General features: G+C 34.8%; 1 pseudogene; it reads left to right on the plus strand.

Moving 5' to 3' along the window:
• LOC141492231 (small ribosomal subunit protein eS6-like) overlaps nucleotides 1-17031 on the plus strand; it is a 134015-nt pseudogene extending 116984 nt beyond the window's left edge.
• Nucleotides 17032-18107: the final 1076 nt, after the last annotated feature.

The following is an 18107-nucleotide window of genomic DNA, read 5'->3' on the forward strand; positions in this document are numbered from 1 at the left end:
AGATAGGATTTTGAGTCAAAAAGAACTGAGTTCTGCCACCTCTGATACATAATCTATTTGACCACAGAAAAGTCAGTCAACATTTATCAATATGACACATCAACATTTGAAAAACGCTTTTTCCTCAAAACCTCAAAATTAGAATAAAATAGAAAATTACACATTAATAAAGTAACTTGCCTCCCAGTAAGGACAGACTAATCATAATAGATTTTCTAATTCACTTTCTTCATTTTGCAGCTAAAAAAATTGAAGAACAGAGAGATTACCTTTTTTCAAAACACTACTTCTACTTACGTGCAAATCTGTTTCCAGTCTTTCTAGACATTACTCCCTTTGACAAATTGGGTGATCTAATAAAAAATGACTTTTTTCTTCCTCTCATTAGGAGGTGCAATGGATAGACCACCAACTCTGGAGTCAGGAGGTCTTGAGTTCAAATATGACCTCAGACACTTGACAGTTACTAGCTATGCAACCTTGGGCAAGTCACATACTTCTGATTGACTGGCATCCAGTCACATCTCCAATTGTTCTGATTCCTATCTGGTCATTGACCACAAATGACTCTGGAGGAGAAGCTGATTCTCTGATTCGGCAAAATAACCCTCGCTCCAATCCAATTCACGTGCATATTGTAGTATCATTCATGATCTTCTTCTTGAATAAATGGGAAGCATCATCATCATCATCATCCTCATCATCATCATCATCATCACTCCTAGACCAATATCACATGTTTGGAATGTATTCTCTACTTACCTCTATATTATAGGTTTTCTTTTTCCTTATGTAGCAGCTCAAGCACTATTATCTAATACATTATACCTTTCTTGATCTTAACCTGCCAATGATATCTACTAGAGCCATCCCTCCATTCTTACTTTGTAATTAAGTGCTTTGTAAATATAATTATATTTATGTTCTTTGTGTACATAAATAACCATATGTTATTTCTGTTTATATATGCACTTGTCCATGATGTTAAACTATAGGTTTCTTACAAGATAGGATTACTTCATTCTTTGTGCTTGGACTTCTGGTTCCTTGCACAGTGACTGGAACTTTTATGTAACAACAACATAACAATTTGATTGATTGATAGATCAGTTAACCCCTAGGATTTTTGTGTATTGATCTTACCCTGTATTAAAAATAAACATGCTTGCAATAATATAACAACAACATGTCATCATATCTACTACAAATATATCAGACACTATTCTAAGCACTTCATAGATATTTCATTTAATCCTGAAAACAACAGTCCATGGTAGATGCTACTTGGCAGATAAGGAAACTGAGACAAAGATTAAGTGACTTGTTCTGAGTAACATATTAAGTGTCTAAGGCTGGGTCTCAAATGCTCCTGACTCCAGTATCAATGTTTCTCACAAGACAACTTCTTCTAAATTTTAGAAGAGGGTCAGGATTACAGACTGGACATTCTGGAGGAGATTTTAATAGTTACTGTCTCAATAATATTTAAGTACCTGACTTGAGTTAGTCTCCTTATAAATACTAATGGGAGCTTGTGATACTTGAAAAGCAAATTGGTAGCTATGGACTTTATTGAGACTCCAAAATGATGCTCTGATTTGTTTGATGAGTGGTTCCCAACTTCCCACCTCATACTCCTGCCTTGTCATATTTAAAATGCTTCCATGTTGCATCTCTATATTCATTATTTAGTTCCACCAGCCTTCTAAATTTAACCATTAACTTTAGAGATAAGTTAACAGGGTATTTCTGAGAACAATTCCCCTTCCATGAAAAAGTCATAAACGTCAAAGGTCATAAGGATTTGCATATGTGTGAAGGCTATTTGAAAGTATTAGGATCAAAAACAAAATTGTAAGGGATCAGCTTTGGAAAGAAAGTCCCTAGAATCACTGAGCTCTCCATACTTGTGTCTTTCTTATTATGTGATAACCCCTGCTTCTGAGCATATTTCACATAATTTTTTCCTTCACACATTATCTTGGCCACTGTTTTCATTTGGCAAGGTCTTATATGATTTCTATAATCAACTCTAAGTTTCAAGTGGGTACTGATATATTAATACCTACTTGTATAATTGAAGCTAGGGTAGCTAGGTGGTACAGTAGTTAAGACATTGTGCTTTGAATCAGGAAAATTCATCTTCATGATTTCAAATCTGATCTCAGACACATTAGCTATGTGACTCTTGGAAAGACACTAAATCCTGTTTGCCTCAGTTTCTCACATGTAAAATAAACTGGAGAAGGAAATGGAAAACCACTCTAGTACCTTTACCAAGAAAACCCCAACTGGGTTCATGAAGAGTTGGACCTAACTGAAAACAAAAGAATTCACAAAGTGAATCAAGTTTTGGTGGAATTGGATTCCTTTATGACTTGCCTTATACTAAAATCACAAGTATAATACAATTTTATAAAATTCCTTTATGAAGTAGTAAAAGCATTTTCCATATATAATCTATCATTTTTAACTTGAATATCAAAGCAATTTTTTTATTTATTTTTTTTGCAAGGCAATGGGGTTAAGTGGCTTGCCCAAGGCCACAAAGCTAGGTAATTATTAAACATCTGAGGTCAGATTTGAACTCAGGTACTTCTGACTCCAGGGCTGGTGCTCTATCCACTGCACCACCTAGCCGACCCCAAAGCAATTTTTAAAGTATATCCTTATATAACCTGATAATTAACATACTAAATGTCTCACAGCTGTTTCTCTTTCTCAAACATTAGCAAAAAACACAACTTGTTTTTTCTTAACAAACTGAACTTCTCTAATCACCTCCCCTTTCTTCCCTCTCCTCCCTCCCAACCTGACAAATATTGCTAAAATGATCCTAACTTCTTCTATGTTATTATCAGAATAACAAAAGATTGTACTGTTCAATACTTTAATTTTTACATGAAAATCTATATATTGTGGATACTAAATTAAAAAATAAATCAGAGTTACACATGGATTTTGACATAAAATGTATAGCATGTAGGAGTAATCAAGAGCAGTTTGGTTGCAAGGATATAATGCTGGCATCAGGAAGTGTTGGTTAGCTTCTTATTTAATGTAAAATTCTATTTTATATACTGTGTGCTGGGTTTAACTGGGCTTTAAGAAATCATATTTTGTCAATTAGGGATACTCAAGTTTATTGAAATAGACTATTCTCATCCATGCTTTGGATATCATTGATAAACACAACCATTTTTTAAAAATTCATTTTGTTCAAGAATTCTGTACTTCATTCATGTTAGTAAATCGATAATGTGCTTGCTGTATGACAGTCAACCAAATCATAATAGCTAACATCATCTTTGTTGAATTTTAAACTTTGTAATGTTTATATTATTACATTTTATTTCCACACCAACCCTGTGAAATCAGTGCTCTTATATCCATACATTGTAGATGAGTATACTGAGAAGAAAAGTGACTTTACGAGTGTCTGAGTCGTCAATTTTAGATCTGCCTTCCTTGCAGGTCAGCTCTTTGACTTCTATGCCATATAGTTGGTATCTCTACGATTAAGTAATATTTGAATCTCAGTGATGAATTATACTCCCTTATTTATGTATGAAAATAAGGGGGGAGAAGGAAGAAAGGGGAGGTGATTAGAGAAGTTCAGTTTGTTAAGACAAAACAAGTTGTGTTTTTTGCTAATGTTTGAGAAAGAGAAACAGCTGTGAGACATTTAGTATGCAATTTTAGAATTTGGAGGAACCTTTGAGTCCATCTGCACCAACCTATACAATAAAAGATGCCATACTATAAAAAATGGAATAAGTGGTTATCTACAGATATAGCTATTTCTCTGGATAGCACATTTCACTTTTCAGCATGTCTAACAATTAGAGATTTTATTTATTTTTTCTCCTAATACAAATCCTAAATTTGCTTCTTCGCAAATTCTTTCTATTATTTCATTGAAGTCCATAGATTTTATAAGTTGTTGATATTTATCCTTGTCAACCCAATCTTTCATTGAATCCTTGCATACAAGCATATAACCTTATTTATACTTTTGAATTTCATCTCATTATAGTCAACTCTAACCTTTAGACTAGTAAGCTCTCCTCTCTCATCCTTCTTTTCTGTCATCAATAGTTTTATCAATCCCCACCAATTTTATGTTATCTATAATTATGATAAACATTGCATCAATAATATTGTTAAATAAATCAGAACCAATTATATATCATCGAATACTTCAAAGAGAAGTTTTTCCAGGTTGACACTTAGTCCAGTCTTCACCCATGCAAATAGTGAAGATCATATTACCCACACTTTTCTATTTTCTCAGTCAGAATTTTTGAGATAGCTTAATTAAAATAAAGCAACATTATTGAGATCTGAGTAAATTTATCTACACTTTTGCAATCATCTACCAGGTAAAAATTGACAAAAAAAGAAAGACATTAACAAACAAACAAAGAAAAATAAAATAAAATGAATATAGTCAGACAGGACTTATCCATACTGAACGCCTCTTGTCCCTTGTAAATTATTTACCAATCAAGTGCTATATATAATATATTTCATAATTTTCTCAGGAATTATAGTAATTTTTACTGTACTTTAACTTGCACACTCAACCTCTTCTTTTTTTCAAACTGAGATCTTATTACTTTTTCAATCTTGTCATACCTCAATTTTTACATAATATTTTAAATATTACTAGCATGGCTCACCAATTACTCTTTCAACTTTTTTTTCAAAATCTGAGGATATTGTACCATTGTCATTTAAAAACTACAACTTATTTTACTATCTCACTATCCCTCTTAGTCATTTTTTGATACTTGGAATGCTAAAATCATTTCCTTTATATAAAATAGATAGAATTATTAATATGACAAGTCAAGAAGTTTTTACTGTTCTGCTTCTGTCAGAGTGTTCCAGCAGATGTCTGAATGATTGAAATCTATCATTACAATTGTTTACTTCTTTGCAAAATTTATTATCTCATAAATTCTTCATTATTTTCTTTCTACCTAGGCAGTATGTGGTATATACTATATTCACAGTCATGTCTGTTTCTTTATCTATTGACTTTACTTCATCCTCTCTCCTTAGGTTCTTGACTGTCTTAACATGAATAGACTCATAATAAATAATGCTACTTTTCTCCTTTTCTTTTCAGTTCCCTATAGTCTTATTTTTGTTCCCACCATTTCTGAGTAATAGCTATGAGGTAAAATTTGTCATTTGTATTAGAACATCTAATTCTTCCTGCTTTATATTAAATTTTGGTCATTGATTTACAGACATTTTAAATCATAACTTCTAATACTGGACCCTGTCTTGAATTTTGTCTCCAATATAATTTTGGATGTCCTAATTAACATTATCATTCATTTATTATAACTACTCTCTAGTACCCAGTTTTAGGTGTTTTTTCCTCCCTTACCATCTTTTTTATTATGCAAATAATTTGTCTTCCAATTACATACAACAGTAGTTTTACCTATCATATTTGTAATGTTTTGAATTTTATAATTCCCCCACCTTCATTTCCCTCCCCCCTTCCCCCACAGAAGACAATCTGATAATATTTCCAATGTTTCCATGCTATACATCGATCAAATAGTGTTGAGAGAAAAAACATATCCTTGAGGAAGAAATAAAATATTAGAGATAGCAAAATTACATAGTACATAACACAGCTTTTTTAAAAATTGAAGGTAGCAATCTTTGGTCTTTGTTTAAACCCCACAGTTCTTTCTCTGGATACAGATGGTATTCTACATCAGAGATACCCTAAAATTGCCCTGATTATTGTACTGTTCGAATGAGCAGGTCCATTAAGGTAGGGATGATATTGCAGAGAAGCCTGGAAACTTTTGCATGAATTGGTGCTGAGTGAGATGAGCAGAATCAGAAGAACATTATATACCCTAACAGCAACATGGGGGTGAAGATAAACCTTAATGGACCTGCTCATTCGAACAGTACAATAACTGGCAAATACAAACTGTGTGAAAAATGTTTTATAGCTGTTCTCATAGTTCTGAGTCTGCCATGGTAGATATTCTCACAAGTCTTTTATAATGTCTGAATTTAATTTAAATGGGATTTCTCTTTCTAATTCTTGCTGCTATATCTTGCTAGTAATATACAGAGATGCTGAGGATTTACTGGGTTTACTTTATATCTTGCTAATTTGCTAGAGTTGTTAATTGTTCTATAGTTTATTAGATTTTTTTTTAGTTTTCTCTAAGTATACTATGACATCATCTACAAAGAGTGAGAGTTTTGGTTCTTCTTTTCCAATTCTAATTACTTCAATTTCTTTTTGTTCTTATATTACTGAAGCTAACACTTTTAATGTAATATTGAATAGCAGTGATGATAAGGGGCATTCTTGTTTCACCCCTGATCTTACTGGGAATGTCTCTAGCTTATCCCCATTACATATAATAGTTGCTGATGGTTTCAGATAAATACTGCTTATCATTCTATGGAACAATCCATTTATTTCTATGTATTCTAGTGTTTTTGAGTAGGAATGTGATTTGTCAAAGGCTTTTTCAGCATCTGTTGAGATAATCATATGATTTCTGCAAGGTATGTTAATGATATAATCACAATTTCCTAATATTGAATCAACCCTGCATTCCTGGAATAAATCCTGCTTGGTCATAGTGTATTATCCAAGTGAAAACTGACTGTAATTGCTTTGCTAAAAGTTTATTTAAGATTTTTTTTCATTCATATTCATTAGGGAAATTGGTCTATAATTTTCTTTCTTTGTATTGCCTCTTCCTGGTTAGGTAACACAACCACATTGGTGTTGTAGAAGGAGTTAGGCAGAGTTCTGTCTTTACTTATTTTTCCAAAGAGATTATATAGAATTGCTAACAATTGTTCCTTAAATATTTGATAGAATTCTCTTGTGAATCCATCTAGCCCTGGAAACTATTTCTTAGGAGTTCTTTGATGGTTTATTGAAATTCCTATTCTGAAATAGGGTTATTTAGGTATTTAATTTATTCTTCATTTACTCTGGGGAACTTTTTTTAGTAGATATTAACCCATTTCATTTAGGTTATCAAATGTATTGGCATAGAGTTGGGCAAACTATTTTTGAATTATTACTCTAATTTCCTCCTCATTGGTGGTGAATTCTCCTTTTACATTTATGATACTAACAATTTGGTTTCCTCCTTTCTTTTAATCAAATTAATCAAAGATATATCTATTTTATTGCTTTTTTCATAAAATCAACCCTTGGTTTTATTTATTAGCTCAATAGCTTTCTTACTTGAAATTTTATTGATTTCTCCTTTAATTTTTAGAATTGCTAATTTTGTATTTAATTGGGAATTTTTAATTAGTTCATTCTCCGATTTTTTGGGTGCATGCTCAATTCATTGATTTACTCTTTCTCTATTTAGCTCATATATGCATTTATAGATATATCCCTTAATAACTGCTTTGGCTACATCCTGTTAGTTTTGGTATGTTGTCTCAATATTGTCATTGTCTAGGATGAAACCTCTAATTCTAACTATAATTTGTTCTTTGATCCACTCCTTCTTTAAAATGAGGTTATTTAGTTTCTAATTAATTTTAGGTTAGCTCTCTATGGCCCATTATTGCACATGATGGTTATTGCATTATGCTTTGAGATTATAATATTCATTATTTCTTCCTTTCTGCATTTGAGTATAAGCTTTTTTACGCCTAGTGTATGGTCAATTTTTACGTAGGTGCCATGTACTACAGAAAAAAATGGTATATTCCTTTCTATCCCCATTCAATTTTCTCCAAAGGTTTATTGTGTCTAATGTTTCTAACATTCTATTTACATACTTAACTTCCTTCTTGCATATTTTATAGTTAGGTTACCTAATCCTGAAAGAGGGAGTTTGAGGTCTCCCTCCAAGTAGAGTTTTGCTGTCTTTGTCTTTCTGTAACTCATTCAGCTTCTCCTCTAAGAATTGTTATGCTTTACAGCTTTGTGCATGCATATTTAGTATTGAAATTGTTTCATTGTCTATGATACCTTTTAGAAGGATATAGTTTACTTCCCTATCTCTATTAATGAGATCTATTTTGTATCTGCTTTGCCTAAAATGAGGATTGCTATCACTGGCTTTTTCATTTCAGTTGAAGCATAATATATTCTACTCCAACCTTTGACCTTTACTCTGTATGTATCTCTCTGCTTTAAATGAGTTTGGAAGCAAATATTGTAGGATTTAGGTTTTTAATCCACTCTGCTATCAGTATTTTGCTTTTGAATACCACCTCCTTCAGTGTGTTTACCCCCTTATATCAAAACCCCTCCCCTTTCTTTCCCCTTTCCCTTTGCTTTTTCATTCTTCTTTTCCTTCTGTCAGTTCCTTTTTTCTTCCCTTCATCCCTTTCCCCTCTTAATACTTGAAAGGTCAGCTAGGTTTATAAACTTAACCAAATCTGTATATGTTAATCCTTCTTTGAATCAAATCTGATGAGGGTAAGATTCAGACAGTTCTCTTTCCTCCTTTCTTCCCCTTTATTGCAATAGGTTCTTTGAACCTGTTCCAGGGATATACTTTACCCCATTCAATCTCCTACATCTTCTCATATCTTTACTGTCTGTTTTTTAAGGAGATATTATTTTTACATCATTCTACCAGAGTCACAAATAGCTCATGAATGTCCATTACTTCTGGCTAAGTATATTATCTCTAATAGAGTTACAATTTTCAAAAGTTATGAGAATCTTCCTCCCAGGTGGGGACATAAACAGTTTCATCTTATTGGAAGACAGCTTTTCTCCATTTCCCTATTTTAACCTTTTTATGTATCTCTTGAGTCTCCTGCTTGAAGTCCAAATTTTCTATTTAGCTCTGGTCTTTTCATCAGGAAAAGTTAGAAGTTTCCTTTTTCATTTAGTGTCCATATTTTCCCCTAGAAGATAAGTTTTGCCAGATAGTGAATTCCTAACTGTATTCCAAGCTTCCTTGCTCTTTAGAATATCTAATTCCAGGTCCTTCAATCCCTTAATGTTGATGCAGTCAGGTCCTGTGTAATCCTTACTGTGGTTCCTTGGAATTTAAGTTGTATTTTCTGACTGCTTGTAGGATTTTCTCTTTTATATTATGGAATTTGACAATATTTCTTGGGTTTTCATTTTGGGAACCCTTTCAGGAGAGGTTTGATATATTCTTTCAATAATTATTTTGCCCTCTGGTACAGGGTAATTGTCTTTCACTATATTCTGAAGTCAGAGTTGACACTGTTTTTCCCCTCAATGTTTGCAGGAAGCCCAGTGATTCTTTAGTTGTCTCTTTTGAATCTATTCTCCAGTTGTTTTGCAGATGAGGTATTTTACATTTTCTTATCTTTTTGTTTTTTTTTTTTTGTTTGGGTTATGTTTAACAGTTTCTTGTCTCATGAATTCATTTGTTTCCACAGATTCCAAATTTATTTTTAGAGAAGAATTTTCTTCATTTACATTTTCCAATTGATGAATTCTATTTGTGAAAGAGTTTTCCATTTGCCCCTTTGTGGTTTTGAAAGAATTATTTTCTTTTTGCACTTGTCCAATTGTATTTTTGTTTCTTGTTGCAAGATGATAATTTTCTCTTGGAAAGTGTTAATTTTCTCTTGCATTTCTCCCCAGTTTTTCCAACTGAGTTTTAAACTCCTTTTAAGAAGTTTGTCTAGACTGGAGACCAATTCATATTCTCCTCTGAAATTCTAGTTCTCTCTGAATTAGGATCCTTGACTTCAAGGTAACTGTCAATGAACTCCCTTTCTGGTTTTTTTTTTTCATTTTCCTCAGATCTTGTGTTGGGAGAGGTGCTGGTTCACAGACCTTTGATATTGAATTCCCTAGAGACTTTGCTCACTGGGTTACTCCAAGAGGCCCCAGCCAGTAGAGGACACTAGATGCTTTCTTTCCCTGGAGTGTCTATAACCTTGATTAGGGGCCCCCTACCTAGGCCTGGGTGTGTATGGGGAGGGGGGCAACAGAATCCTGGTTACCCTAGAGCAATGTGGGCTGGTCCCTCAGACTATATAGTTAATCTCCTTCATCCTCAGTCAGCACAGGGAGAGATCTGCTGTCCACATTTGACACTGGAAGGTAGGGGCTGGGGGCTGTTACTGTGTTTCTTCTTGGAAGAGTCACATTCTTCCACCGGGATGGGAGGGGAGGGGATTCAAGTAGAAACACACTATCTTCCCTGAAATTATGGGGGTTCATGACTCTTGTCTTCCAGACTAACCAAACTCACCAGATTGATGACTAACTGCCACACTGAAGCTCTCTTGCCCCACACAGCAAACACTTCTGCACTGCACTCCCTGCTGCTGTGCTCACAGCAATTGCTTCTGCTGCTGTTCTCCGGTTAGTCCCCAGCCTCCCCTCCCCTTCCCTCCCCTGGATAGGCTCTCTGTTTTCTGGCCTCAGTTCACCCACACTACCCTGGGACAGACCTTGTTGGTGGATATACTTCTCCTAGGATCTTCTCTGAATGTTTTGGATCCAAATTCTGTTAAGAGGCTTGTTTCATGTTAGTTCTGAAGAAAAGCCAGGAGAGTTTAAGCAGTACCTGGCTTCTCTCCACCATCTTAGCCTGAAGTCACTCTGCTCAGTTCTGATTTTTTCAGCATGACAGTTTGAAAGACCCCTATTTATCTGAATCTCCACTTTTTCCCCTAAAAGAATATTCTCAGGTTTCACATCTTTATCGTTTTTTTCTACTTACATGAAAAGGTAATTTTCAACATAAATTTGCAAGTTTTTCACCACCTTCCTCTCTCTACTTCCCATGACAACTAACAATATTGTAAAAGTTATGCATGTACAATGATGTTTATTAAATTTCCACTTTAGTCATTTTGTAAAACAGTAATTAGGACTAAAGAGAAAAAAAAACTTTGGAAAGAAAGAATAAATTGTTTGCTTTTCATTGCAATCTTCAGTTTAAAAAGTTTTGGATTAGAAAATATACAAATTCTATTTTGATGATAAAAAGGAAATCAGAATAAGGCTTGCAATCTCCACTAGTGCAGCATAACTTTTTGTTAGTCTTTTTATTGACTGGATACATTGATCTGACAACAGGCATTTAGAAATTCCAAAAATTCAAGAAGAAGAAAAACTTCATTCTACAGACTGCAAATTGTGCTTAATTAGTATATCAGGAATTGCTCCCAGTTCTATATATAATGTATTATATCAAAATCTTCCACAAATAACCAGAACAGATTTGCAAATGAAAAACTATCTTTTCTATAACCATCATAAACTTGGAATTTGAATAATTAAGATGAACCTCATGATAAAAATTTCAATTGATGGAAATTTGTTTGATGACCTAAGAGATTATTAATGTGGTGATCCCCATTTGAAATAATCTTTCCTTCCTAGAATCATCATTAATAAGTAAAAGAGGGGTGGCTAGGTGGCATAGTGGATAAAGCACTGGTCCTGAAGTCAGGAGTACCTGGGTTCAAATCTGGTCTCAGACACTTAATAATTACCTAGCTGTGTGGTCTTGGGCAAGCCACTTAACCCCATTTGCCTTGCAAAAACCTAAAAAAATAAGTAAAACAGATCTAAATTATCATTGTGATTTAATTTGCTCAAAATAAAATTTCTTGTGGATGAAAGTAAGACAGCATGACATGCAAAAACAAATTTAAGTGTGGTAAAGACATGAATTTATCTTTAGGATGATTAATTATGAATTTTGCAAGGGGGTAGAGCCAAGATGGCAGAGTAAACCAGCCCCCAAATCATTCTGAATACCATTAAATAATGATTCTAACAAAATTTTAGAGTTATGGAACCCACAAAAAAGACTGTGTGAAACAATTTTCCAGCCCAAGATAACTTCCAAGATCCTTGGGAAGGGTATGTTGCAGTAGAGTTAGAAAGGGCCCACATCACAGCCAAAGTCCATTGCAATGGAAGCAGTTTACAGACCTCTCATCCCACAGATTGCTAAAGTCAATTTGGAAGGTCAGAAAGAAAACTCTATGGCAGCAGAGTAGAGACCAGTGCAGTGCAAATCTCAGCAAAGACATAGTCCCAGGGAACTGGAGGCCTGGGAAGCCATTCAGTGGCTGCTTCCAGACTGATCAGTCTACAGATGGTAAGGGAGTTGAGAGGAGATTGCAGAGGTCTTTTTTGCCAACAATGAAGCAGGACTCTTTTTCTTCACTCATACTCACATGCAGTTTATATTCTGGACCCCAGTACCTAGGAAGAGGATTAGAAGTACAATACAACTACTTATAGCCTACAGAAGAGCGGGGATCCCTCTCACAGTTCCAGGACAGAAAGGAATGCTTGTGGTCATCCACAGACCACAGCACAGCCACAAGAGCAGTCATACCCTCTCATAAGTATTTTCAGGTCCTAGGGAAACTGATCCTGAAAACAGCTTAAAAAATCCTCAAAAACCTGGGACAGTGCATCCTCCATCCTGATAACAGAACCTCACCTTAACAGTGAAAATAAAATCATAGGCCGGGGAAATGAACAAACAATAAAATAAAAAAAAAATCGACCATAGACATCTACTTTGGCCATATGGAGGATTAAAATACGTTCTCAGAACATAATAAAGACAAAACTTCTGAATTCAAAGCTTCCAAGAAAAGAAGAATTAGTCTCAGGCTATGAAAGAGCTCAAAAAAATTTTGAAAATCAATTAAGGGAGGTAGAAGAAAAATTGGTAAAAGCAATGAGAATGATGTGGTAAAAGTCATGAAAATCAAGTCAGCAGCTTGGTGAAAGAGAAACAAATAACCACTGAAGAAAATAATATCTTAAAAGCAAGATTTGGGGCAAATGTAAAAACAACCCAAAAGGTCAATGAAAAAGCAAAAATAAAATGTCCATATGTAAAAGGAATTACAAAAGTTCTCTGAAGAAAATAATTCCTTAAAATATGAGAAATTTTGTGAGAAATCAAAAACCAATAAAACAAAACCAAAATGATGAAAAACTAAAAGAAAATGTGAATATCTCAAAGGAAAAAAAACTGACCTGGAACAAAGATCCAGAGAACATTATTTAAAACTTATTGAGGCATCTGAACATCATGATCAAAAAAATAACTTAGATGTCATTTTCCAAAAAAATTCTCAAGGAAAATTGTCCTGATATTCTAGAAGCAAAGAGCAAAATAGGATTCAAAAGAATCTATCAATAACCTCCTGAAAGAGATGCCAAAATGAAAACTGCCAAGAAGATCATAGCCAAATTTCAGAACCCCTCAAATCAAGAAGAAAATATTTTATATAAGCAGCAAGACAGAAACAATTCAATTATCCTGGAACTACAGTCAGGCTAACACAAGCCTTAGCAGCTTCTACTTTAATGCTTGTAAGGCTAGGAATATGATATTCTAGAAGGCAAAAGAGTTTGGATTACACCCAAGAAACAACTAACCAACAAAATTGAACATACTTTTTCAGGGGAAATTCTGGACATCCAAAGAAATAAGGGTCTTTTCAACAAAGTCCCAGATATAACTAGAAACAACCAGAGCTAAAAAGAAAGTTTGATCTTCAAATATAAGACTCAGGTGAAGCATAGAGAGGATGGATGTAAAGGCCAACTGATGAGGGATTCAATGCAGATGAATTTCTTGTATTCCTGCATGGGAAGATGATATTGATAATTCATATGAACCTTTTCATTTATTAGGGTAGTTAGAAGGAGCTTATATGGACAAGGCATAAGAGGAAAAGGAATTTAAAGTTATAATATATTAAACAATGAAGCTAATGGAGGAGAAAGGAATGTATTGGGAGAAAGGGAAAAAAGAGGTGGATGGGTTAAGTTATTTCACATAAAAGAGGTTAAAATACATTTTTTGCAGTGGAATGAGATAAGGGGAAGTTGAGGGGGAGAGAGTGAGTGAAACTTACCCTCATCAGAAGTTAAGGGTAAGGCCCAGAGGGAATAACTTGCATATTGGGTATAGAAATTGGGAATAGAAATCTATCTTACCTTAGAGGAAAATAGGACAGGAAAAGGGATGAGAGAAAAGGGATAGGGGTAGGGGAGAAGGATGTCTGTGATAGAAGAGAGGGAAGATTGTGGGAAAGGGTAGTCAATGCAACACACTTTTGAGGAAGGATGGGATGAAAGGAAAAAAGAATAGAATCTACGCGGGGGGATGGAGGGAAATACACCTAGCAATAGCAACTGTGGGAAAAATATTGAAGCAGTTTTTTCTGATAGATTTATGATAAATAATGCTACCAATTCCAAAGACAGAGCTGTTGATGTTTGAATACAGACTTAAGCGTACTTTGTTTTTCTCTCTTTATTTTTTTTAAGTTTCTCTTTCTTTGTGGGGATGGGGGTATATTCACTTTTACCACATCACTATTTTAGTAATGTTTTTCATAGCTACCTATTTTTAACCTGCACTAAGGAACTTGCTTTCTCAATGTCAGGAGTAGAGATGGGAGGAAGGGAAAGAATTTGGAATGCAAGGATTTGGAAGTAAATTTTGAAATTTGCTTTTTTAATGTAGCTGAGGAAAAATTTTAAATTAAAATAAATAGAAAAAAATAATTATTTATTTGAAGCATTCTTTTCATGTTAGAGATCTGACAGTGATCACTTTAAATAAGATTAAAAATTAGGGTTACCAATGCTACTGTTTTTATAAATAACAAAGCAGAAAGGGATAGAAATAAAGACTACATCAAAAGTTCTATCCTTGAAGGGAAAATAAGTGATTCCAAGAAATAAAAATAGCATAACCCTACCACTGAATTGTTCTGAAAAAAATTCTTTGGGGCAACTAGGTGGCATTACAGCAATGGCCCTGGAGTCAGGAGTGCCAGATTTCAAATCCAGCCTCAAACACTTAATAATTACCTAGCTGTGTGGCCTTGGGCAAACTACTTAACCCCATTGCCTTGCAAAAACCTAAAAAAGAAATTCTTTCCTTAACACTATTTCATATGAAACAAGATGGTAGATAGAAATCATTCAGACTTTCATCATCTGAAAAAGCTAAAATAAAAAAGAGACATTTGTAGGACCTCAGATATAGGAAGCAATTAATGAAGTTGAATAATTGCATTGAAAAATTTTTTTTAAATTTACCCAACAGTGATCAAAACTTTTTGAGAAAATAGATGGCAAAAAATCTCTATGAAATGATTAATGATCTCCTTAAAAGCTCAAAAAATTATAAAATGTGATGGTACCAATATTAATGTTTTTTCATATTGGGAGTTCAAAAAAAGTTAGGTGTTACCAGTGACAAGTATATGAAGAATTCTTCTATCAAGATTTCTCCATAATGGAAAAGTAATTCCAGGATAATCAGAACTCAAGCATACTTGATAACTCTTGTTGATCAATGATGAGAGATAATTCACAAATAAAATAACAAAGTTATTGGTAGCTATGTTTTAGCTTAAAATATCACAGATTTACTAGGAAAATAGAAATTAAAAATAACTATCTTTTCATGAAAACAGTATTTGATTAAGAAAGTCTGAAATCTCACATGAAATATTACAAAATAATTTGACCTATTGTATACCTGTAACCAATAAAACACTTTTTTATTGTCTTGTTTTACTTTTGATTGAACAATCTGTCTACTTAAGTTAACAGCAACTTTGCAAAATCTGCCAACCTTCCTGCTCCAAATTGCAGTCACCTTCATCACTAACTACCAAGAATCCTTAGGTTAAGTGTGAAGGCTAAGTTGCTAAAATAGTAAATTATTGGGTTAAAATGATTACCCAGGGGCAGCTAGGTAGCATAGTGTATAAAGCACATGCCCTGGTGTCAGGAGTCCCTGAGTTCAAATTCAGCTTCAGACACTTAATATTTACCCATATGTGTGACATTGGCAAGCCACTTAACCCCATTTGCCTTGCAAAAACCTAAAGGAAAAATGATTGCCAAGAATTTAGTTATGTCATCTGGACTCATTTCCAAAGATTAGTCATCCAATCCTGAGGAACTGACATTTTTATTCCTTCAAGGCTAATATTAAATTATTTACTAATAAGTAGCATCATAAATGAAGACATTTCCCTTCCACTTTATATGCAAAAATGATCAAGTTGAATTGCTGTTCAAGATATATTCTCAGATACTAATAGAGGTACTGATGCTTTGAATGTCAAAATATAGTAAAATAGTATCAGGAATTTAATATCTGTAAAAGTTCATCTTTAATCTGGAATCATGTAAGGAGTGTATGGCATGTTTTATTCTTTCTCTCTGTAATCATGATCCATTTGATACCTTAATGACTATTAAATTTTTGACAAACATTTTCTAGAGTGAATTTGATTTCTAAATTGACTGTTGGAAGCATGGAATGAGTTACAGTATCTGATGCTGAGTGAAAGGAGCAGAACCAAGAGAACAATGTGCACATTAACAACAACATTGTGAGATGATCAACTTTGATGGAAGCAGTTCCTTTCAACAGTTCAGAGATCTGGGACAATCCTATTAGATTGGCTATGGACAATATTATTCCCATCCAGAGTAAGAAAAACAAAACAAAACAGAACAAAAAAAAACCCTTCAGAAACAGATGAATACTCTATAAATATGTCTCTTCTGTATCTTTTCCCCTTAATCCTAATTCCTCATACCAAAAATGAATAATCTGTAAATATGTTTATCACAAATATGTATGTAAAATGTTAACTTGACTGTTGAGGGGGTGTATAGGAAGGAAGGGTAGAAAGAAATTTTGTAATTTAAAAATATACATATACATATGGATGAATGCTGAAAAACTTTCATAATATGTATTTGTAAAAATAAAATATCAATAAAATAGATAAATTGACTGTTGGTTACTTCTTTGAGTAGCACATTATATATCCAGCTAGAGTAAAATTTTTTTTAAACCCCCAGAGACATTATTATTGACATTGCTGGTACATTTCCTATAATATGTCACAGACAATGCTTCTTTCCTGGGGAGTCCAGCTCTCACAGGAGACATCTGCTTGGAGTCGACCACAGGGGCTGGGGCCACAGCATCAGTTCCTGCCCAGCCCCAAGGCTGCTACCAGCTCATTATCTTGTAGCAGCAGCAGCAGCATCTGAAGTAAACAAAACAAGGTGATGGGCAAGAGGAGGGGCAAATGAGGAGAGGGGGGGGAGGGGAACAGGCACCTTCTTATCCAAACCAGTGACCAGAGCCTGGAAAGGTTTGGTTGTGAGAAGACAGATGCCAGTTGGGGTTGAGGGATGAGGATAAGGATTAGAGGAAGCACCAATAATTGGGCGGCTGCTTTAGATTCCAAAAGCAATTAAAAATAAGGAAAAAAGAAAAAAATGCTTCCAAGTCAAAGCAGCAGCTGATCTGGAGAATTCTCTTGCTCCTGGAGTTACACAATGAAAAAAAAAAATGATGGCTTCAGAGCACAGGCTCACAAGGGAAAGGGCAAAATAACCAACAAAGGAATGAGCACCAGAGGAAAGAGTTCTGTAGAGGGGATGGGACAGGATGGGAAAACTAGGCTCCCAGAACAGAAAGGGGAGGGGAAGGAGAGGTGGGGAGGGTCATCCTGCTCCTCAGAAGATCATTTTTGCACAATAGATCCATCCTTAGGAATCCTTCCCCAAAGGCTGCAGAGTCCTGAGAGTTCCACTCAGGGCTTCTGCAGATTGGCCACTGGCCCCGCTGTCATGACTTACCTGTGGTGATGACCTGCCTGGGGCCACTGCTCTTTGAAGGAAACTCCTATGGTTCATTCCCCGACCTTGGCCCTTTCCACTGGCTCTGTTGCCCCTGGGGATAGGGCATCCTTTGACAGGATCCGGCCAGGATCTTTGTCAAAGCATTTCCCTTGCTGATATACTCCCCTTTCCCACTGGCTATTTGGAAATCCATCGCCCAATGGCCTCTGGGCCAGGCCTCCCCTGGCCGGAGCCACTCTACCCTGCCAGGAACAAAGGCAAAATCAAATAACCCATGGCCCATGCTCTTTAGGTGTCAAATCCATCCCCAGAGTTTGGCTAACCCTACATCTTTACAAAACCTTCACGCCAGACTGGAAAGTGCCTTCTGGACAGTGATCCAGGCCATCCTGCTGCCTCATCTAACTTTCTAAATGGCAAATTTAGGAAGAGTAGTCTTTACCCTTCCTCTCTAAGGGTA

Source organism: Macrotis lagotis, chromosome 6, assembly GCF_037893015.1.
Source record: "Macrotis lagotis isolate mMagLag1 chromosome 6, bilby.v1.9.chrom.fasta, whole genome shotgun sequence".
NCBI classification, from domain to species: Eukaryota; Metazoa; Chordata; class Mammalia; order Peramelemorphia; family Peramelidae; genus Macrotis; species Macrotis lagotis.